A 24,307-nucleotide genomic window follows, 5' to 3' on the forward strand; every position below is an offset into this window, starting at 1 on the left:
AGTGACTCTGAGGAAGGAGGGGGACAGAGTAGGGAGAGAGGAATGACCAACTTGGGCTGCTGTGTATTTTGATAGGGTAAATCGAGTGGAACTTTGATCTCACCAGTTGAGAACAACATTGGTACAAGTGACTGAACACCAATGGGTTCAATTCTAAGATTGTCAATTCACTGGGGTCAAAGGGGATGGCCTGTTAATGGAGGGATTATTACTAGGGTGTATCTTTGAATTCCAAAGACGGTTGGAGGCCAGGAAGGGAATTAAAGGATGTGTTTGGGGAATGTCCCTTTATCATTTACCTATTCATAAACCCTCACTTAACACCCACTGTGTGCCAGGGACTGCCCTTGACACGAGCAATAACCTGCTTAGATATGGTTTCTGTCCTCAGGATGCTTACCATCTCAGGTGGAGAGACCAGGAGAAAAGCTGTTGGGACAAAGCCACATGCTGAGTGTTCTGGTGGGGTGGGGGACACAGGGTGCTCCAGGAGCACCAGGCAGAGGTGCCTACCACAGCTGCAAGGACATGGAATCACTGTGCACAGCAGAAGGCATAGAAGCAAGGCCTAGACGCCATTCCCCCTGCAGCCTCCTTCACCCTCTCCTGGCTCTGGGAATCCATCCAGACTTCAAAAACCCCAAAGCACAACTTGAACTAATAGAAAATCCAAGCTCAATGTCGACAAATAAAAATATGTTTTTGCCTCTGTGTACAAGGAATTTAAACCCCCCAAAGTGTCCATTTCCATGGTCTGTCTCCAGCAGAGGTTTTCCCCTCATCCTCCCTGCTTCTCAGTGGCACAGAGAGGGCTCTCAGCCTGGCTGTGGTGGCCACTGGACAGGGAGTGTGGGGGAGGCTTCTACAAAGTTTGCAGTTGTCCTGCCAGCTGCACATGCACATTCCTAAGATGCTGCCATCCCGCCTGGACCTCTGGCCTGCGGAAGTCAAGGAAGGCAGTCTGTGTGCCCAGGGGTGATCCTGGGCATGGACATGTAATGCCCAGTGAAGGCATCACTGATGTTCCATAACTTCATCATAGAAGGCAGGTCAGAGGGCAGCTTGTTTAGAGGTGAAGAAACAGAGACCCTAAGAGCAGTCAGGAGAGTCAGGACTCACAGTCAGGTCAGGAGCCCTCCTGGTTCTCCTCCATGGCCCTGCCTTTCCCAGATGTCCATCATCAGGTGAGGGTCAGACTCCTTCAGGGCTTGGTAGAGTTTATCTTTGCATGTCTTGTTCCAGGATCTGCTGAAGCTGAAAAGCATCCTCATCTTGTCTGGACTGGTGCGCTCAGCCCGCACTTTCTGATACTGTTCGTCACTTAGCATTTGTCCATGTAACTTGTCTGGAACTTGGTCCACTGAAGTCACTTCGAGCCACCAGCCGCTCCCGATGCGAATCCACAAAGTGCAGCTGAGCTGGGGCATCTGGGGATTAAGGTGAGGTTGGCAGCAAATGAAGAAGAGCTTCCACTGCAGCCTCTACTTCTGATTCCCCACCTCTAACTCTGCACTCACCTTCTCTGCCTCCCTGGGTACCCCCACCCTGTGAAAACATGGACCACCAGACATGTGGTCCATACCTCTGTCCCCCTCATGTGAGTTTCCAGCCCAGCCTTCTCCTGGAGCTGGGTGTGATGTCGGGTTCATGATGGAGGCATTGGAGTTTGTTCTGTGGAAGGTGCCAGGGCTCCATGAACAAGAATAAGGAAAATGGGGAAGGACTCTGCCCTGGGGCACACACCACTCTCCAAGTCCTGATCCCTTGTAAAGTCTGCAATGATAGAATCCCTTCCTTTCTCTCCTACCTCCCCTCCAGGAGCAGAGAGCACACCCCAGACCAGCCATGGCTCCTGTGGTCTCTAACAGCTGCTACTGACCTGTATGGCATGCAGGGACCAGAGTAGCTTCAGGTCTGGTGTCTCCTGGAGGAAAACAGACAGGAAGAACCTTCTGTGACAGTGGTAGTTGTTAACACAAACGAGAAGCCTTGAAACTGTGACCCATGTCTTACTGCTGAGTTTATTGGGTTCTTAGAACAAGCTACAGACTCATTCTAACAAAATTTAAGGAAAGGGTTGCAGGTGAGTCCATTCCTCATGCATGTGGGGAAACTGAGGCCCAGAAGCTATGATCAGAGAGATAGAGAAAGAGAGAGGGAGGGAATAATTTCTACTTGAATACTGCAGACATGTTTTACTTCAGTGTTGGCCTGAATGGAACCCTGGTGGGGAAATAACTGAGTCCTTGGTAGAGAGCTTTGAGAGCTAATTTTTTGAGTGGAAGCCGACCTCCTTATCTTTCTCCTTCTAGGCTCACACTGTTTTTTCTTTTTTAATCATTGTTCAATTACAGTTGTCCCCATTTCCCTTGGATTACTCTCCCCCGCCCTACCCACTAGACTCACTCTGTTAATTTTGGATTTTGATGTCAAAATCAAGAATCAAGATCAGGAAAATCTTAGCATTGGAAGTAATGTGTTAATTTCAATGGGAAAAACAAACAATAGTAACAAGGAGGGAAGGGTGTTACAATTAGTTGTATAAGGAGATAATGGGAGAGTCCACAATAGCTCCTGTGGACAGGGCCTGAAAGTTTGGGCCACCCAAGTTCCGTGTGAGTGGACAGTGTGGGAGGTGAATCAAGAACAGGGGAGCTCCAGCTCTGGTGCTGGGAGCACTGGGTCCATGTGGATGGAGGGAGGGGGGCGTTCTACATCCTCCATGCTGACTGGATGGTCTTAGAGTCCATCCTGCCTATCCTCAAATGGGCACATCTGCTGAGCAAGGTCACTGGGATGGCAAAGTTTTGAAAAAACAAAACAGAAAAGAAATGATGGATGGGACTAAAGGTGTTTAACTTACATAGTAAGAGAGTAAAGGGAGGTCACAGCACAGGTGGCAAATACAAGGCCTGCGGGTCAAACACAGCTGTCCACCTTGTTTTATTTGTCCCACGACTTGTTTCCACCCAGCAGCAGCACTGAGATCTCACTTCACTGTTAAGGAGTAGTTACAGGCAGACAGTCCTAAATTACATTTGGCCCTTTGAAGGCAACTGCAAAGCTGACTCAGCCCCCAGTGAACTTCATTTTGACACCCCTGGTACAGGTATCCAAAAGTCTTTCCTGTTTGGATGGAGATAGAACCTCTGTCAGTTGTAAGGGGCAGAATTAGGTCTGAAAGAAGGAAGAGACTGGCTCACTATAAGAGGAAATAACAATATTGCTATTTACGAAGGACTGCTGCATGAGATCACATACTCAATACACAAGTAGTTCAATTTTTTCTGCAATAACACAAGTTAGGTATTATGATCTTCATTTTATAAACAAGAAACTGGAAACTCAAATGAGTTAAGTAATTTCCCAAAATCACCCAGCAAGTAATTGCTAGAGTGGGATTCAAACTGAGGTCTGACACTGGGGCTGCTTCATGCACAACTGTGATTTTGCCCAAGTGAGACTGAGGGAAACCGGTTCCCTTTCTCCACACGGGGAAGCCATTGTGGCAGCTCAGGAGGCAGATCCAACTTATTTCAACAGTAGACAAGCGTTAGCTGTTTCTTCAAAGAATGTTTAGGGGATGTTCCTGGGGGAGTCCGTGCCCATTTGAAGACTGTAAAGTGTGATTCATTTCTGAAAATTTATTATTTAATTCTTGTCTACCATGAAGAAAGCTTAAGGACCCAGGGTAGAGTATTTGCTCTTGCCAAATTTGGCTTAATTCATACAATCATATTATCATCCCATTCTTATTCTTTCTACTCACATCCAATCCATTATGAGAAAATTTGCCCAAGGCTTTATGGGTATCAAACTGTGTTAATACAGGGCAGTGTGGAGACAGGAAGGTGTATGGGAGGGGAAATGGAGTTTATTGTAGGATTAACTTTAGCTTAAATTCTGGTCATGCAGCTGTTATATAACTAGAACTCTTAACTTCTCTGGGCTATCTCATTAGCAAGTTGTGATAATACAGACTTGCTCTCTCTCTCTCTCTCTCTCACACACACACACACACACACACACACACACACACACACACACACATTCTGTAACTACTTTCTGAGCTTCCTGCATTTATTTTGACTTTACCTGATTTCACCAAGGCCTCCCACACTGGAGTTCCATCTTCCTTCTGTCTTAGGTACAGGCTGATCTTTGACCTCAAACAGCCAATGTGTAACTCAGAGAAGAGCTGGGCATTCCCAGGACTCCGATAGCAGAACTCTAGTTCCTGTGGAAGGTGTCATCATGTGAGAAGCCACCATTCATCCTGCCAGCGAGGTCACTCCCCACCTGACACCTTCTTGGCTCTGCTCAGCCCCATGGGCACCCTTGGATGATCTGTACTGAAACTAATCACCACTTCAGGCTTTGCCTTTTCCACAAATTCTGACCCACGAGAAAGAGGACACAGCTGGGTGCCCCATGGAAGAGTCAGGACTCATCCATAGTGTAGTGCTCACACACCCCAAACCACATCCTTCTCCCTTCTCCTCCCCCATCATACCAAATCCTCATTTCTCCAGCCCACAACCTGTCTTCTCAATGGATCTTAAGTTTGACCCAATTTCAAACAAGAGGAAATTTACATCCATTTCCGTTTTTGAAATCACATTCACACAAACTTTGGATTCCCAAATGTGTTTCTAACATGCCCCCTCCCCATTTCTCACACTCAGTAAATGACACTACTACCTACTGAGCTCTCATGTTCCAGACTTAGGCATCATCCCTACCTCCTATGTTTCTCTCCCATCACCAAGTCCTGTTGGCTCTACCTGCAGTCTGTCCCTGAATCCATCAACTTACCTTCATCTGCACTGCTACTGCCCTAGTCAAGCCTCCATCAGCTCCTGCCTGCCCTGCAGCAATAGTCTTTTGACTTGTCTTTTGTTTTCACTCCTAACTTCTTATCTATCACCCTTCTTACCCAGCAGGGCAGAGGCATCTGCATGAAACTAAATCAGCTCTCATTTTACAAGTCAGACCCTCTAAGACATTGTCATTGCACTTGGCATAAATTCCAAATACCACACCAGTGCAATATGTTCAATGGGCCCCAGGAAACTTCTGTCTGTTGTGTGACCCCACCTACCTCTTCTCTTTGCTACATTTGTTGAGCTCTGCCACACTGACCTCCAATTTGTCACATAGAGGTGTTGAGTGTGCCTGCCCCTCTCTGCTCCTGTAGGACTCTGTCACAGATGTCACTTTGTCAATGACAAAGTCACTGAGGTTCCCAGTGACCAAATTTCCCTGCCCTCTGACAACACCAGATCGAGACCAAACCTCCATTTCCTTGGATCTCCCCCCAGGTTACCCAGCCACTTCCCAGATCACAAATAGGTTCTTTCTGAGACCCTATCCTGAGAGGCCCACGGCTCCCATTGGTGCCTGTTCTCAGGCTGAGATGAGAACGGACCCAGTGTGTTCACTACAGCTGTGTTCCTGGTGCTTGTGCTTGGAGAGCATCAACACCCTGTAGTCCAACACTTCTCAGTCCCCTAAGTCCACCCCATCATTGTCCCTGTCCTAAATGTGACCCTCACTCCTACCAGCTGTCTCTCTCCCAATCTTTGAAGCCTTCCCTCTCACCCCAAGCCCCTCTTGCTGTCAGCTGTACCCCAGCTGGGTCTTTCCGGGGAAAGTCCTGAGACCTCCCCAGAGCTATTCCCAAGCATGACCTCTGACCTCAGGGAGGGGTAACATCAGGGCTGCTCACCTGAGGGATTATTTCCATCTCCTCTGAACCAGACACAGTGTATCGGGAGCCCACATATAGTGAGCTCAGTGGAGGTGGCTTGTGTAGTGGAATATCTTTCTTCATCATCTATGAAGATGGAATATCTTTTCTTCATCATCTATGGCCTAAGGAGCACACAGAACACTGATCAGGGAGAACAGTCTTGATCTGGCTCAGAGAGTCTGCCTTGTAGAATCTTGTCCAAACAAAGTGAGGTGGTGCTTTCACAAGTTTAGTGTATGGAAGAGGCTACACCCTCTATGGCATGTTGATGCCCTGGTGACCTGCACCCCCCACCCCTGACCCTGACTGCTGATGGAGAGGCCCACAGTTTGCCTCTGCCATGTACAGGGCTCAATTATGGCAAGGTTACAAAAGTAGTGAGGATGGAAGAAGGGAACAGTTCTGGGTATGGAACCCTCCCATCTTCTGACCCCTGCCAAGAGGCTGATGAAGTGTGAGTGACGACTGATGAGTGATGTGTCCATGGTGAGTGAGGGAACAGCAAACCTGGCTGGGGGAGGCTTTAGGGTCCCAGGAGACCAGTCCATGGCTAAGGAGAGGCAGCATTACTCATCTTTTTAAATTTTCCTGCTCTTAAGAAGTTGATCCTCATGCCCCATTGACCCATCTACGGGGGCTGTGTGGGTGCCTGTCATGTCTCTGTCAGCCCACCCTGGCCTCGCCTTTCTGGTTTGGTGCCACCTTGCGAATGGAGCAGTCATCGGGAATCAGGTAGAGGTGGAAGGTGAGTTCCTCATGCTGGAGGTGATAGTAGAGCAGCACGTTGGAGGTGATGGGAATGGGCAGGACAGCGTGGATAATTCTCAGTAGAACTCTGATGGGGGAGAAGCTGGGGTTCTCCAGGACTATGTAGTGTGGCTCCACCCTGGCTGGCTTCTCCAGGACTATCCCCTCCTCTTTCATGTGGCCACTTGGAACCAGGATTTGTCCACATTTTTTCCTGAAAAGAATGAATTTGAGAAACAAGGATTTAATGCTCTCATGGAGTCATGCTGTGCAGGGGCAGTATGGTCCTCAGGTGCAGGCTCAGTGGCCTCCCTGAGGGACCCAGCTAGGAGAGCTGGCTGGACCAGCCCTGGGTCTTTTTGGAGCTGCTGGTACTGGTTCTCTAGATGGGGAGCATCTATGATAGCCCCTCAACTTAGACCTATACTCAATCCCTGGTTCTGGGTCTGGGAAACGTATTGACCCATGGTTAGCTGTGCTGGATTCTGTAACAATCCTGTTGAGTGAAGCTTGAAGGCCTGACTTTCCACAGGTAGAGAACAGTAAGCAGAAAGTACAGTGGGGAATGGAGTGTACATGGGTAGTGTACCTTTGTGGAGTGTCTGTCATGAACGCTTCAGATCTTTGTCTTTGTAGAAGAACCTCCTTCGCCCTCATTGTGTGGGTCTTGGCAGGACTCAACGTTGGTCTTCCACTTGGGAAGCTGCTGCCACCTGGACACAGGTATGTGACCAGGACTTGAGTAAGTGGATGCTCCTAACCAGGACCTTGATCTAGAGGTGGTGACACACAGGTGACAGGACAGAGGTTCTTTTGGCAGCAACCATGGATATAAGAGTCCAGGAGCCATTGTGGCAGGAAGGACGTGATCTGCAGGGGCTGTGTCTGCAGCAGACGTGTCTCCATTTTCTTGTGACAGCTTTGACATCTCAGCATTTTTGGTTATTGCCTTTTTTTTGTCCCTTTCATATACCTTTTCTTTTTTAAAAAAGTATGTTTTATTGATTATGCTACTATAGCTTTTCCAATTTTCCCTTTTATTCCTCTCCCCCTGCACTCCTAACCCTCTAGCATTTTCCCTCATCCTTAGTTTATGTCCATGGGTTATACTTAGAAGTTCTTTGAGTTGTGTTTCCTATACGTTCTTAACCTCCCCCATCTCTTTTATGCCTACAATTTATGCTTCTTATTCTCTGTATTCCCCCCCCATTCCTTTCCTCCTCCTTCCTACTGAAAACCCTCCATGCAATCTCCATTTCTCTGATTCTTTCCTGTTCTACTTGTTTGCTTAGTATTTGTTTTCATTGTTGCTTTCTCTTTTTTGATTTAGTTGTTCATAATTGTGAGTTTGTTATCATTTTACTATTCATAGTTTTTGATCTTCTTCAATTTCTTAGACAGGTCCCTTTAACATTTCATATAATAAGGGCTTGGTGATGATGAATTCCTTTAACTCGACCTTATCTGGAAAGCACTTTATCTGCCCTTCCATTCCAAATGAAAGCTTTCCTGGATAGAGTCATTTGAATGTAGATTGTTGCTTTTCATGACTTTGAATATTTCTTTCCAGCCCCTTCTTACCTGTAAGGTTTCTTTTGAGAAATCAGCTGATAGTCTTATGGGCACTCCTCTGTAGGTAACTCACTCCTTTTTTCTTGCTGCTTTGAAGATTCTCTCTTTATCTTTAATCTTGGTAACTTAATGATGATATGCCTTGGTTTGTTGCTGTTTGGGTCCAACTACTTTGGGACTCTTGGCTTCCTGGACTTCCTGGAAGTCTATTTTCTTCACCAGATTGGGGAAGTTTCCTTCATTATTTGTTCAACTAAGTTTTCAATTTCTTTTTTTAAATATATTTTATTGATTATACCATTACAGTTGTCCCATTTTCCCCTTTCATTCCCCTCCCCCCTGCACACCCCACCCCCACCATCCCGCTCCCTTTAGTTTATGTCCATGTGTCACAAGTTCTTTAAATTCTATATTTCCCATACTATTCTTGCCCCCCCCCATCTATTTTCTACCTACTGTTTATGCTACTTATTCTCTGTACCTTCTCCTTTCTTCTCCCCCTTCCACTTCCCTGTTGCTAACTCTCCATGTGATCTCCATTTCCATGGTTCCACTCCTGATCTAGTTATCTTAGTTTGCTTTCATTTTAGGTGTGGTTGTTAATAACTGTGAGTTTGCTGTCCTTTCACTGTTCATGCTTTTTTTATCTTTTTTTTCTCAGATAAGTCCCTTTAACATTTCATATAATAAGGGCTTGATGATGATGAAGTCTTTGAATTTGACCTTATCTGAGAAGCATTTTATCTGCCCTTCCATTCTAAATGAAAGTTTTGCTGGATAGAGCAATCTTGGATGTAGGTCTTTGGATTTCATGACTTGGAATACTTCTTTTCAGCCCCTTCTTGCCTGTGAAGTCTCTTTTGAGAAATCTGCTGACAGTCTGATGGAAACTTTTGTAGATGACTGTCCCCTTATCTCTTGCTGCTTCTAGGATTCTCTCCTTCATTTTAACCTTGGGTAATGAAATTATGATGTGCCTTGGTGTGTTCCTTCTTGGGTCCAACTTCTTTGGGACTCTCTGAGCTTCCTGGATTTCCTGGAAGTCTATTTCCTTTGCCAAATTGGGGAAGTTCTCCTTTATTATTTGTTCAAATAAGTTTTCCACCTTGTTGCTCTTCCTTTTCCCCTTCTGGTACCCCTATAATTGGGATATTGGAATGTTTAAAGATGTCCTGGAGGTTCCTAAGCCTCTTCTCAATTTTTTGAATTTTTGTTTCTTCATTCTTTTCTGTATGGTTATTTTTTTCTTCCTTCTGGTCCACTCCCTTGATTTGAGTCCCAGTTTCCTTTCCATAACTATTGCTTTCCTGTGCATTTCTCTTCATTTCAATTAGTTTAGCCTTCATTTGTTCCTGCAATTTGTGATTAAAATCAGCCAGTTCTGTGAGCATCCTGATCACCAGTGTTTTGAACTGTGCATCTGACAGGTTGGGTATTTCTTGGTTGTGTAGAAATATTGGCTCTGGGGCTTTGAGCTGTTTTTCTTGAGCCATAATGTTTTGGTCAGGTTGTGCCTGTAACTTATGAGGGGCGGAGCCTTAGGTGTTTACCAGGGCAGGGCGACCCAGTTGCTGGGTTGTAGGTGGGGGCGGGGTCAGAGAGGGGCAAGGGCATTTGTTCTGATCACTCAGATTTCGGTCCCCTCTTCTGCTTCCCACAAGCAAATTGGCCCCTACTGTTGCTGGCTCCTGGGCGTGTGGGCCTGTGCACCCTCCAGAACCCTGTGGGTCTCTCCAACAAACTCTGTGAGCCTGGGATCCTCTCCCAGCACCTTGACCCCCAAAGTTTTTCTAATTGGTGCTTTTAGGCTTTAATTCCTGTTGCTGGGGCGCTAGCCTGGGTGGTCTATCTCACTGCTTGTTCCTTTGCCTGGTTTATCTGAGTGTGAATGTGTGACTGCAGTCAGCCAGCTGCCTTGAGCCTCCACTGGGTCCACCTGTTGCCACCCCACACCTGGGATCCACCAACTGCCGCCTGCACACCTGGGTCAGTCTGGCCACTTTTTCCAGTGTGACCCTGCTCTGTCAGCTGTTGACTCCGCCCATCTTACTGGTCTGGATGAATGGTTCGTTGTTGTCGGACTTCTGTAGAGTTCAAGTTTCTGTGTTTTGGTTGCGTTTTTGTTACTAAAACTTTATTGTCTTTAAACTTGGTTGTGTGAGGAGGCATAGTGTTTCCACCTATGCTTCCATCTTGGTGGGAAGTCCTTAAGTTTCAATTACTTACTCTTGTTCTTTTACTTCTGGCACCCCATAATTTGGATATTGAAACATTTAAAGTTGTTCCAAAGGTTCATAAGCTTCTCTTCACTTTTTTGAATTCTTGTTTCTTTATTCTGTTCCAGTTGGCTATTTATTTCTTCCTTTTGTTCCAAATTGTTGATTTTATTCCAAATTGGTTTCCTTCCCTTCACTGTTGGTTCCCGAATGTTTTGCTTTATTTCACTTTTGATAGTTTTCATTTGTTCTTTCATTTTTTGACCAAGCTCAATCAGTTCTGTGAGCTGATTACCAATGTTGATTACCAATGTTTTGAATTCCACATCAGATAGGTTGGCTATCTCCTCATCACTTACTCTCTTCCTGGAGCTTTAGTCTGTTCTTTAAGTCGGGCCATATTTCTTTGTCTTGCCTGTTAAGTTGTAAGGGGGAGGACCTTAGGTATTCACCAGGGCAGGGCAACCTTCCTTGCTGCATTGTGGCGCTGTCTGTGGGGGAGGGGCCGGAGAGGGAACAATGCAACTCACCTGCTGGGCTCTAGCCCCACTTTCCAACAAACTCCTTGTTGAGACTGGGATTTTCTCCCACCATGGCAATCCCTGCTGTAGTCCACAGTCAGCTCTGAGTCTCAGTTTCCTGTTCACCCAGCCCCACCCACAGGATCTTCCAACTTGCCTTGGGTTCTCTCCATCTACCCATCTGCCTGTCTCCCTGTCTCTCTCCTACTGATCTGGTTGACTGTTTCTTTAGTTCTTTGGTTGTCGGAGTTTCATGCAATTTGATTTTCTGGCACTTCTGATTATTTATTGATTTTAGATTGGCTGTTATCCTCCTTTTGGTTTTCCAAGGAAGTAAAGCTTTTCTACCTATGCCTCCATCTTGGTGGGAAACCCCCTACCCCCTTTTTTTTAAAGACTGGTTGCCTTATCATTTGCTATGGCTGTGAGCTATTCAGTGTACTCCCTATCTGCCTAAGTCAGCCAGTGTTGTTTTCTTTGATTGCAGCCAAGATCTATGAGCAATATACCACATGCAAACATTGATGCAATGAAAGAGAGCTTGAGGGATGAAGACTGGTAATAGGAGAGTCAGTGGTCCAGGTGTCAGAGGTCCTGGCTCCATTGCTGCATTGCCTGGCGACTGCTGCAATGCAGGAGGTTTCTGGGCAACTGAAGGACATCCAGGAAGGCTCACAGGCCCTCAGTCTGAGTGGGCACCAATGGGAACATTGCTGATTGATGTAAATCCCAGGAAGGACCATGGAGATAGGTACTTAAGTTTTCTCAAACCTTGCTTTTCAAACATCTCCATATAGAACAATTAGGTTTTTTAAAAAATATTTCAGAGTAAAAATGTCTCAGATGTCAAAGAAAAGTTTGGTTCTCAATGCAATAGCCCTTTCATGTTGATACCTGCACAACATGTTACACATCTGTTACATATCTGCTACATATGTTACATATCTGTTACATCTGTTACATATCTGTTACACATCTCTTAGGTATGTTTAGTTTTCCAAGAAATCGCTTCTCAAACAGCCTTCCCAAACAAATTAAGTTCCAGAAATGAGGTTGTATTGTAAAAATTGTTTCTGTTTTCCAAGAAAAATAATACCACAGTGGTGTACCCACCTGTTGAAGTGTAGAAGCATTCACCTCTGACCCCCCAAGCAGTACAACTATTATTACCATCTTTCCCTGTCTCCTGAGTCTTTCTCTGCAGCAGCACCTCTTCATGGCTCCATTACAGCAAGGAGCTTTGTCTCCTGCCTTTCCCATGCTGGTTTGCATGGTCACAAGCCCCTGCAGACCTTTCCAAGGACTGCAGCACATGGTGCCTCCTAGTGATGCAGCATCCCTGGTTCACTGCTCCCTTGTTTCAGCCCTGAGGTTGCTTCCATGATAAACAGTCCTGTGAAGCACATGCTTCTGCAAAGAATCTGTCTATTTCCTTTTGGGTAACACCTTAGAATTGATAAGTCCCAAGGGATGAGAAAGGGGGTGAGAGGATGAGAACATTTCTGTGAGTTGTCATATTTTGCACAGTTGCTTCTCTAAGAGGTGAGGCATTTGGCACTGCCTTAGTGACACTCAGTGGATGAGGTCACCTTGCTCTTCAAGAAATGGCAATGTCCTCAGGTGTCAGCTGAGGGAACTAAAACCTGTGGAGTAATGTGTTTTTCCCAAAGTCAGGAGCCAGTCAGAGCCTTGGTGTGAGATCCCTACACTCTGACCACAGTCCTTGGACTCTGCAGACACTCTGTGCCTCACTAACGTTGGCTGAATTCTGAAAGTTGCTGTGTATGGATCTGACTGGCCTTCTTGCTGTGATGCCCAACTGACCAGCTTGCCTGGGACTGAGAGGGTTAAGAACTTTATGTAGGAGCTCACCACTGAAGGTGAAAACACAGCCCTTACCCAATTCCTAAATGAGACCACTGTTAGGCCCTGAGGTCTTCATTTCCAGGAAAGCAGCACCTTCAGCCCAGAGAGCAAGCAACAGGGAAACCTAGAAAGGGCTTGGTTTTTTGGCTGGGCCAGGCTCAGTGAGCTGCAATGAGACTGTGCATTTTTGTGCAGTATCCCAAGAGAACATGTCCTGTCTGATCACAGGGTGAGGTGCAGAACACAGTGAAGAGAAAGTTGGTGGACATGGGCTTGGACAAACCTGGGATGGGTATGGATGGAGTTGATTTTCCTGGTAGTCATACCTGGGCTAGAATCCCAACTCTGGTCTCACATCTTCAACTCTCTGTGCTTCAGTTCTTCATATGTATAATGGGGGAAACCATAGTTTCCAGCTCACTGTGTCATTAGGAAAATGAAGATGATATGAATATACATGGAGCTTCCTTGCATGATATCAGACAAAGAGTGCTCAGTAATTGTCCAGAGTTGTAATCACGAACCATGGGTCAGGGACCCTCAAAGGAAAGTGCCACCACTTGGTGAATTCACTCCTATCCTGATGTGGCCTTTAGTCTCAAAGCTCAAATTCCTTGTGTTGGACAGTTTCCTTTTCCTTGGGCAAATTCTGTTTTTCAGGCCAACCAGAGGGAAGCCTAAGACAGACAAAGGCAAGAGTAAGGTGTCCTCAATAGATGGTGAGGCCAGCTCACCCACACTCAAGACAGTGGCGTGACTGGGGGGCTGAGAGCAGGAGCTAAGGCACATCTTTTTCTCACAGGAAGTCTGTCCTGCTGAAATACCCTGGTGTGAGCAGGGAGTGGCAGTATAGCCTCGAGCATTCCAAGTCAAGAGTAGACCAGGTTCTCCCCTTGATGGTCAGAGCTGAATGTAATGACTGCACTAGCCAAGCCCCTATCTCCCTGACAGAGCCCTTGCAGATGCCCTGGGCCAAGTTCTCACTCTGCAGAAGGGGCAGGATGTTTGTTGTGGTGGCTTATTCATCAGTCTATAGATAGTCAGGTGGGAGGAAGTTACCTGTCTCAGCTTGTTGGAGCCCTCAGCACCTGCTCCTCAACTTTCCCATGTGAATGGGACTCTACGGTGCCTGAGCTTCACTTAGCATACTATTGTGAAGGTTCATCCACGTTATTGTAAATGACAGTATGTTGTGTTTTCTTGTGGCTGAGTAGTATTCCATTGTGAATATGAGCCACATGTTTTTTATGCAATTCTTTATCAAAGGACACCTTCGTTGTCTCCAAGTCTTGGCCCCTGTGAATAATGCTGCAATTAACAGAGGTGTATATATACCTTTGTGAATACATGCGCTTTAAATTTTTTGGTAAATGAACAGGAAAGGGATTGCTGGGATATATGGTAACTTTATTCTTAAATTTTTGAGGAACTGCCAGACTGTTTTCCGTAGTAGCTGTATCAGTCTACATTCCCACCAGCAGCGAATGAGGGTTCCCCTTTCTCCACCGCCTCTCCAACACTTGGTGTTACTTGTCTTGCTGATAAAAGCCATTCTAACATGTGTGAGGTGGTATCTCATTGTAGTTTTGATTCGCATTTCCCTAATAGACAGTGAGGTTGCACATCTTTTCATATATCTGTCCGTCAGCTGTATGTCTTCTTGGAAGAGATGTCTGTTCAGGTCCTGCATCCATTTTTCATGTGGATTGTTTGTTTGTTTGGTGGTGAGTTTATGGTTTCTTTCTTTATTTTTTAAAAAGATTTTATTTATTTATTTATTTATTTATTTATTTATTTATTTATTTTAGAAAGAGGGGTGAGGGAGAAAAAGAGAGAAACATCAATGTGTGGTTGCCACTGACATGACCCTTGCTGGGGACCTGGCCTGCAACCCACACATGTGCCCTGACTGGGAATCAAAACACGACCCTTTGGTTCACATGCCAGCGCTCAATCCGCTGACCTACACCAGCCAGGGCTATGAGTTCTTTATATGTATTGGACAGTAAACCTGTGTCGCAGCTGTTGTTCACAAATATCATATCCCATTCAGTTGGTTGCCTTTTTGTTCTGTTGTCAGTTTCTCTTGCTGTGCAGAAGATTTTGGTTTCACACAGTTAATTAATCCCATTAATTAATTTTTTTGCATTTATTCCTCTGCCTTTGACATCAAATTCATAAAATGTTCTCAGTGACCAAGGTCAAGTTTAGTACCTACATTTTCTTCTATGTAATTTATTGTTTCAGATCTTCTATTTAGTCTTTGAACTATGTTAAATTAAGTTTTGTTCTTGGGGACACACTGTAATCTGTTTTCATTCTTTTGCATGTGGCTTTCCAATTCTCCTGGCAACATTTATTGAAGAGGCTTTCTTTTCTCCATTGTATGTTTCTGGCTCCTTTGTTGAAAACTACCTGCCCATACACCTGTGGTTTTATATCTGGTTTCTCCATTCTGTCCCATCCATGTCTGTGTGTGTTTTTCTTGCAATACAATGCTGTTTTGAACATAATAGATCTGTAGTACAATTTGAAATCAGTAGTGTGATATCTCTTGCTTTGTTCTTTTTTCTCAGAATTGCTTTGGCTATTTTGGATCTTTTTGGTCCCATATAAATCTGAAGATTTTTTGTTTTATTTCTTTAAAAGATGACATTGGGATTTTGGTGGAGGCTGCATTAAGTATATTGTTTTGGGCAATATGACCATTTTAACTATGTTGATCCTTCCAATTCATAAACATGGAACATCTTTCCATTTTGTTGTATCCTTTTCAATCCCTTTTAGTAATACATTGTAGTTTTCAGTATCTAGGTCTTTTACATCCTTTGTTATCTTTATCCCCAGGCATCTTATTCCTTTGGTTGCAATTTTCTGAAGAAATCATTTTATTCTTTTATTTTTCTGAAGCTTCCTTATTGGTGTACAGGAAAGCAGTGGGTTTTTGTCCATTGATTTTGTATCCTGCCACTTCACTGTATTTGTGTGTTGCTTCCAATAGCTCTTGATGGAGTCTTTTGGGTTTTCTATGTACAGAATTACTTCATCAGCAAAATGTGACACTTTTGGTTCTTCCCCCCAAATTTGGATGCCTTTTATTTTTTTCTCTTGCCTTATGGTTCTGGTTGAGACTTCCAGAATTATGTTGAATAAGAGTGGTGAGAGTAGCATCCTTGTCTTGTTCCTGATTTTGGAGAGAAAGCTTTTGGTTTTTCACCATTGAGCATGATATTGGCTGAATGTTTGTCACATATGGTCTTTATTATGTTGAGATTGTTTCCATCTATTCCTATTTTGTTGAGTGTTTTAATCATAAATGGATACTGTGCCTTATTAAATGCTATTTTTGTACCTACTAATACAATTGTATGATTTTTCCTTTCTTTTGTTAATGTGTGTATTATACTGATTGATTTGCATATGTTGAACTATCCCTTTACCCCTGGGACAAACCCCATCTAATTGTGATGCTTTATTTTTACATTGATTGTTGTATTTGATGTGCTGGTATTTTGTTTAGAATTTTTCATCTGTACTCACTAGAGATATTGGTCTGTAGTTTTCTTTCTTTGTGTTATCCTTGCCAGGTTGTGATATCAGTGTTCTGCTGGCCTCATCAAATATGTCAGGATGTATTGCCTCTTCAAATTTTTGGAAGCATTTGAGAGGATGGGTTTTAAATCTTCTGTGAATATTTGGTAGAATTCACTAGTGAATCAGTCTTAAAGTCATGGACTTTTTGGGGGGGGTAGGTTTTTGATGATTGTTTTAAATTCCTTGCGCTGATCAGTCTATTTAGATTTTCCAGTTTTCCATGATTTATTCTAGGAGGGTTATATATTTCCATGGAACTTATCCATGTTCTAGGTTACTGAATTTGGTGGCCTATAATCTTTTGTACCATTCCAGAATGATCCTTTGTATCTCAGCAGTGTCTGTAGAAACTTCTCCTCTTTCATTTCTTATTTTGTTTGCATGGGTCTTTTCTCTTTATTCCTTAGTCAGTCTAGCCAGGGGGTTATTAATTTTATTACTCTTTTCAAGGAATCAGTTCTTTGTTTTATTAATTGTTATGTAGTCTTTTGTTTTCTATTTCACTCAATTCTGCTCTAATTTTTAACATTTCCATTTTTTTCTGCTGACTTTGAATTGTTCTTCTCTTTCTAGATCTCAAGGTGTAACGTTAAATAGTTTATTTGGACTTTCTGTTGTTTCTTGAGACAGGCCTGTAATAATATAAACTTCCCTCTTGTTACTGCTTTCACTGCATCACAGAAGTTTTTATACATTGTATTGTCATTCTTATCTGTCAGTATATGTCTTTTCATATCCTTTTACTTCCTCTTTGACCCAGTCATGTATTAGTAGTATGTTGTCTAACTTCCAAATATTTGTGGGTTTCTTTACTTCCTTCATGCAATTGATTTCTAATTTCAAGGCATTGTGGTCAGATAATATGGTTGGTATCAGTTCATTCTTCCTGCATTTGTTGAGGCTGGTTTTGTGACCCAGCATAGAATCTATGCTTGAGAATGTCCCGTGTGCACTGGAGGAGAATGTGTAATCTGAGGATCTGGGATGAAAGACTCTGTATACGTCAATTCTGTCCATTTGATCTAAGGTGTGATTTAAGGCTGATACTTCTTGATTGACTCTGTGTTTGGATGATCTATCTAGAGTTGTCAGTGGAGGATTAAGGTCCCCAACCATGTTTGTGTTTTGGTCTGTTTTGACCTTTAACTCTAATTGCTTTATAAATTTTGGTGCTCCTTGATTGGGTGCCTACATATTTAGAAGTGTTTTCTTCTTGCTGTAGTGTCCCTTTACCACTGTAAAATGTCCATCTTTGTCTTTTTTTGCCTTTGTTACCTTGAAATCTATTTTGTCAGATATCAGTATGGATACAGATGCTTTTCTGTGGAGGTTGTTTGCATGGAGAATTATTTTGCACTGTTTTACTTGTAATCTACCTTTGTATTTGCAGCTTAGATGTATCTTTGAAGGCAGCATACGGTTGGGTTTTATTTTTTGATTTAATGTCTTAGTCTTCACCTCTTCACTGGTGAATTCAGTTCATTTACATTGATGGTAATTGTTGACGTATGAGGATTTCCTGCAGCCATTTGATCCTTTGTTTTCTGGTAGCTCTGTGCTTCCATAGTTTCTTTTCCTTTGTGTTTCTGCCGATTGATTTTGTTTGGTGGTATTCCATACATCTTCACTGTTTTCTCTGTTTTAAAGCTATGTTTTTCAGTTTTTAATTTTTTATGGGTGTGTTACCATGAAGTTGATTTAAAAAATTGCATATTTACAGTAGATTTTCTTTCCTTTTGAATGTATCTGTTCTCCATCCTCCTTTGCCAGTTCAAACCTTTGCACCCTCCCCTTTTTGTTTCTGTTGTCACAAAGTATCCCTGTTTATGCTTTAAGGTGGTTTGTTGTTGTTGTTGTTTTTATAATCTTACTCATGGTGTTGTGAGCTTTTACTTTTTGTTTTAATAACTACCTTAAATATTTCCTGCATTGGAGGTTTTCTGGTGATAAAATTCCTGAGCTATATATGACTGGAAAGGTCTTTAATTTTCCTTCAGTTTGAAGGATAACTTTGCTGGATATATTTTTTGGGGGGTGGTAATGTTTGTCTTTTAGTATTTTGAATATTTGGTTCCACTTTCTTCTAGCTTATATTTTCTGGGAGAAGTTTGATGATGACCTGATGGGCTTTCTTTTGTAGGTCACTTTCATTTTTCCTTGGCTGCTTTGATAATTTTTTCTTTTTCATTAATTGTTGACAGTTTTAATAACATGGGCCTTTTTGGATTAAATTTATGAGGTGTTCTGTTTTGTTTTGGATTTGAGGATCTAGTTCGTTTCATAGTTTGGGAAGTTCTCATCCACTGTTTGTTTGAATAGGCCCTCTGTTCCCTTCTCCCGCCCTTCTCCTTCTGGTATACTTATAATTCACATATAAGTATACCAGATTAGGCCAGACAGTTCTTGTAGAGCTCTTTCATTTTTTTATGTTCAGTTGTCACTTGTTTCCTCTGCATAATTTCTAGATTCTTATCTTCAGTATCACTATTTCTTTCTTCCATCTGTGGGGAGACCTCTCTGTGTGGTTTAGGAGACTGTAGCCCCATGAGAACAGGCCTTGAAAGAAGGCAGTGAGTGTCACTGGAAAACCAGGAATACAGGTGACATGCTCGACTCCACACTAACACTAAGGGTTCCTGTGGGAAATCAGGCCTGATAAATACATTGTATCCTTTGAGGCTTGTTGATATAAACCAGACAATTAAGTTCAAAGCATAAGGAGTGAACTCCTTGGGTCATGAAACACGCCTTTACAACCATCTGGCATCAGCATGTCTCACAGACTCTGAGGCAGATCTCTGTGTTCCTTCATTCGTTATCTATAGATAATACCTGTTGACATTGATTGATGAGCTATACATGCATACTGTATACCCCTGCACATTCAGATCCTAACAAAGCCGTTTTGGAGAAGGGCTGGGGGCATTCCCCACTAGAGGGTATCACCACCCCCTTTCTCCCTGGAACAACAAGATTACATCTGGGATGACTTATTCTCATCCACGACAGGGAAGGTCTCCGTGGGATGGAGTTCTCCCACAACAGATGGGCTCTGTTTCCTGTGCTCAGTAGTTTATTCCTGTTCTCCTTTATTGAATGGTTCATCTCCATGGGTTCTGTTTGGTTCTTTAAAAAAATTTCAATCTCTTTGGTAAAATACTCATTTTGTTCATTGAACTACAATCTTGAATTCTCTGTTATTTATGACACACATTTCCCTGTGTTCCAGTTTGCTTTCTGGAGATTTTCCATTTTCTTTCTGAGATGCCTTACTCCCTTGGTTATTCATGGTATTTACTGGGCTCCTTCCATGTCTAAACATCCATGTATTGGTAATTCACTAGCCGATTTCTATGAAGAGGTCTTTCTACTATTTTCCAGTAGGTGGCAGGAAATCAGAAGACTTTTTAGCTCTGTGAAATCTTAAAGCTGACCCCTGTGGCTGCAGTTAGCATGCCACATACAGTTGTGATATTTGGGAGTAGGGCTTGTTTCGCCCACTCGGTAATGTGACCTGTGACTTCCAATGGGTGACCCCCCTGTTCCTCAACAGGGGATCAATCACCGAGGGAAATAAGGGTTTTGACGTAATAGTCCTTGGGTTTACAAATGACATGCTCTAACACCTGACAGTAAGGGTGCTGGGGAGGCAAAACCTGGGAGTTTAAGGGGTGTCAAAGGCTCTGAGGCTCCTTTTCGTTGTTGGAAACACTGAACACGGGATAGCTCAAAACTGCAGCAGAAACCCTGCGCCAGAAACCCTGCGGCAGAAACCCTGCGCCTTATCCTATGCCAAGATTCCCGACTGCTTCCGCTGGTGCAGGCGCAGTTCGCACCACTCACTCCTGTAGAAGTGCCCACTGAGACTCTGCTCCTCCCAGATGAAGGAAGCAGTGGCTACAGCCAGCTTCGTCCCCTCTCTGAGCCAAGCCCAATGCCAACTTGGGGCTCAAGGCTGTGTCTGAGAATGCCTAAGCTCTCCTCCCTTCTCACCTTGCCTGTTTGCTCCCATTTGCCCACCTTTAGATAATTCCACGTGCAGATCTCTCAGGTCTGCTTGCATGCTGAGCAGGGAATCTTTTGTTAAGTTATAGCTGATCAAATCGTTGAACTTGCAGGGGCAGACGCCAAGGGGATCTTGTATGCCACCATTTCTCTGACGCCACCCCCCCTTCTTAAAAAAATGTTTCCTGTGGTTGCAATTTGTGACTGACAGTTATTTTCTCAAAACTTTGAGAATATCATTTATGCCTTCTGCTTCTAATTGTTTCTGCTGAAAAATCAGGCGATGTCCTAATTTCAGTACCTCGCTCAATAATCTTTCTGGCTGCCATTAAAACCTGCCTTGAAAATTTTGCATTTTGTGGATTCACTATAATTGATTCAGTGCTGATTTATCTCTTTCCTCTCTCCTGCTTTGGATTTTTAAGATTTCTCCTTGTTAGAATTGAGGGCAGCCAAGGAGCTTCCCAGACAAGAAAAATGAAAGTTCATCATCACCAAATAGTATTATATGGAATATAATATTTTACATTATATGAAATGTTACATTAAGGGACTTAATTTTACAAAAGGAAGATCAAAACCATAAATGATAAAATAGCATTAAATACAGATGTATCAACAAGTGAATCTAAAAAACAAACTAAGCAGAAGAAGAATTATGGATAGGAAGAAGGTTTTGATGGTTGCTAGATGGGAGTGGGTGTGAGGAAATGGGTGAAGAGGGGGAAGAATAAAGAAGAACAAAGAAGGCCCTGGCTGGTGTGGCTCAGCTGACTGAGTGCCAGCCTGTGAACAAAAAAGCCACAGGTTCAATTCCCAGTCAGGGCACATGCCGGGTTGCAGGCCAGGTCCCCAGTTGGGGGTGTATGGGAGGAAACTGATCGATGTTTCTCTCTCACATGGATGTTTCTCTCCCTCTCTTTCTCCCTCCCTTCCCCTCTATCTAAAGAAATAAGTGAAATCTTTTTTTTAAAGAAGAAGTACAAATTGGTCACTACAGAATAGTCCTGGGGATGTGAAGTATAGTATGGGAGATGGACTAGCCAAAGTACTTATACTCCTGAGCCATGGATAGGAATAATGGCGTGTGTATTGCCAGAGGGAGTGAGGGGTGCAGGGTGGAGGGAGAACAAAGGGGGAAAATTTGGGACAACTGTAATAGCATAATCAATAAAATATAATTAAAATAAAAAAAGAAACCATGTCTTTCAGCAACCCTAGTAATTCATTAGCAATTCTCTCTCTGAATATTACACCTTCTCTATTTTCTCTATAATATCCTCCCAGAATTCCGATTAAAAGTATGTTAGGCCTTCTCATAGTTTCTCCCATGTTTATCTTATTTATGCTTTATTATATTTTCTGTCATTTTAGTTTGTTTTCACAAACTTGGTTTATTGCTTCTTGTGCATACTTTAAAGACTATTTTTAGGACTAATACCTGGTACGTGAGATTTCTGTTGGTTCTCACATACGATGCCTTGTGGTTGGTTTCTGAGGTTTTTGACTGAAAGCCTATATCTTTTGTAGCTTTATCTGTGGGAAGTCTTTGGAGGTGGGAGAGTTGACAACCATGTAACCATTTTTGACTGTCTCTTACTGGATGCCCCTCTTTCCTGGCTTGAGCTCTCCCTTCGAGTCTGCTGACACTGTTTCTTCTCTCTCACGGTGATATCACCAATGGCTTTTCATTTGTTGTTAGCCTCCAGGGACCCCAACCTTTTTTGTTTGTTCACTTAGCGTTACTTTGCAAACAGTCTTGTCTTTATAAAGCCTTTTTGAAAATCTCAACTGAGTGTGTCATATGTTTCCTGATGGGACCATAGCGATACAACCTACATGAAGAAAACTGTCAATGCTAGTTATTATTGTTATAGAAGAGACTACTTTTGATTGAGGGAAACTTTCAAGTAATTCAGGCAAAAATAATTACGATGCTTGGGAACAAAAATGTTTCAAAACAGATGTGCCCAGAGCATTGTGGAATGAGAGAGAAAGCTGTCTGAACTTCTATAACCCTCCTTCAGTCTGTCTAAGGAAGCCACAAGCTGCCCCCTCAGGACATTGCCAACTGACATCACTTCAAGCCCATTCTTACCACCATCACCTACCCTCCACATCCTTCACTGCTTACCTTGGAGATCCACAAAGTGAGGGAGGAACACAGCTGCCACAGCTCCTGGTTCAGCCTTGATGTCAAGCAGAGGCCCTGCCACCATCCAGCTGTGCTGTGGAAAGATCCGGTTCATGAACTCTTTCCAGGCACAGAATTCAATGTCAATGGTCGCTGGCCTCCTCACCACAAAGTGGAGTCCTGTGTTGGGCCACTGGTAGGAGCCAGCCATGGGGAGGTGAACTCTGGGACAACAGGGAGAGGTAGGCAGTGAATTACTCACTCCAAACAACCTCACTGAGCAGCTACTGAATGCCCGACCCCATGCATGGCCCTGCGTGTCCAGCAGAGTGGCTGTGAGCTCACATACCATTGTCAGAGGGATTTGAGTTTGGGTCCTGGCCCCTCAGTTCTCCACTGTTGATCCCTGAGCAAGTCATTGATGTCCTTCATCTGAGTTTCCTTCTGTGTAAGTAAATAAGAATAGCACCATCTCCTGGAGTTGTGAGTGATAAGTGACCTAATGGGTGCTGACAGTTACTATGTGCCTGGGTGTGGTTAGCTGTTTCTGTAATGATGATGGGAGTGATAATAATATAACAATAAAATAGAAAAGGGTTATTGTTTTTATAGGGCCCATTTTTCTATAATTAAAGCAATTCATATGGTGCTATTAATGCTAACTCCTTGGAGCACAGAGAAACACCATACAGAGATCGTACACTTTACCCAGGTTCCCTGTGAGTAAACAATGGGCCCCTGGGATGTGTCGGCTTCTGTGTGTGTAAGTTGGGGGTAATACTGTCTCCCACTGAGATCATGTCTGTGACAGTGAATGACACTGTGTTATCTGAGAGCTGGGGACTAAGATTATAGATGTTTATTACTTATGACTGGGAACCCTTGGGAGGCAGGCTAGGGCTCCTTGTTACTGGTATACTTTGCACATAGTGGATATTTATGGAAAAAGAACATATAGATGGAATGAAATATAAAGGAGATTTATTAGACATAATAAACCAAATACAACATGTGGACTTTGTGTGGATCCTGATCGGAAGAGATCACCTGCAAGGTCACATCTTGGACAACTGAGTGGATTAGATACAGACTGGGTGTTAGATGACAGGGAAGTAACTTGAAAACACTGTTAGATGTGAGAATGGTGTTGTGGTTATGGAAGAAAGGGCCTTTATGTGTATTTTTCAAAGTGCATCAGAAAATATGTAAGGATGAATCACCTGATAATTTAAAACACTGTAACAACAAAATGGGAGAAATGGATAGTTGAAAGAAAAGTGGTAAATGGGTTGTTGGAGATGAGTAATTGATAAGTGGACATTTCTTTTTAAAAAATATTATTTTTAGTTAATTTTTTATGGTGTTCAAGTATAGTTGTCTCCATTTCTCCCCCACCACTTTCCCCCACCCCAATCACCCCACCTCCCACCCTCCATCCTTCACCCTTTGGCTTTGTCCATGTGTCCTTTATACATGTTCTTGATGACCCTTCCCCTTTCTGCTTCTGTCATCCCTTCCCACCTCCCCTCTGGTTACTGTCTGTTTGTTCTTAATTTCACTGCCTCTGGTTATACTTTGCTTGTTTGCTGGTTTGTTGATTAGGTTCCACTTATAGATGAGATCATATGGTATTTTTCTTTCACCATCTGGCTTATTTAACTTAGCATAATGCTCTCCAGTTCTATCCATGCTGGCATGAAGAGTAGGAGCTCCTTCTTTCTCTCTGCTGTGTAGAATTCCATTGTGTAAATGTACCATAGTTTTTTGATCCACTTATTTGCTAATGGACACTTAGGCTGCTGCTTCCAGCACTTTGCTATTGCAAGTTGTGCTGCTATGAACATTGGCGTGCATAGGTTCTTTTGGATTTGTGTTGCAGGGTTCTTAGGGTATAGTCCCA

At 43.3% G+C, this 24,307-nt stretch overlaps 1 protein-coding gene and 1 pseudogene across 7 annotated transcripts in view; both read right to left on the reverse strand.

The window, feature by feature from the left end:
* Positions 1-24,307, reverse strand: part of NLRP1 (NLR family pyrin domain containing 1) — a 134,870-nt gene that overhangs the window by 78,892 nt on the left and 31,671 nt on the right. The gene's annotated exons all lie outside the window — the stretch shown is intronic.
* On the reverse strand, positions 1,201-22,487 carry LOC119048592 (NACHT, LRR and PYD domains-containing protein 1a-like; annotated as a pseudogene).

This window comes from Artibeus jamaicensis, unplaced genomic scaffold (genome assembly GCF_021234435.1).
Source record: "Artibeus jamaicensis isolate MK-2021 breed Jamaican fruit bat unplaced genomic scaffold, CSHL_Jam_final contig_777, whole genome shotgun sequence".
Classification (NCBI taxonomy): domain Eukaryota; kingdom Metazoa; phylum Chordata; class Mammalia; order Chiroptera; family Phyllostomidae; genus Artibeus; species Artibeus jamaicensis.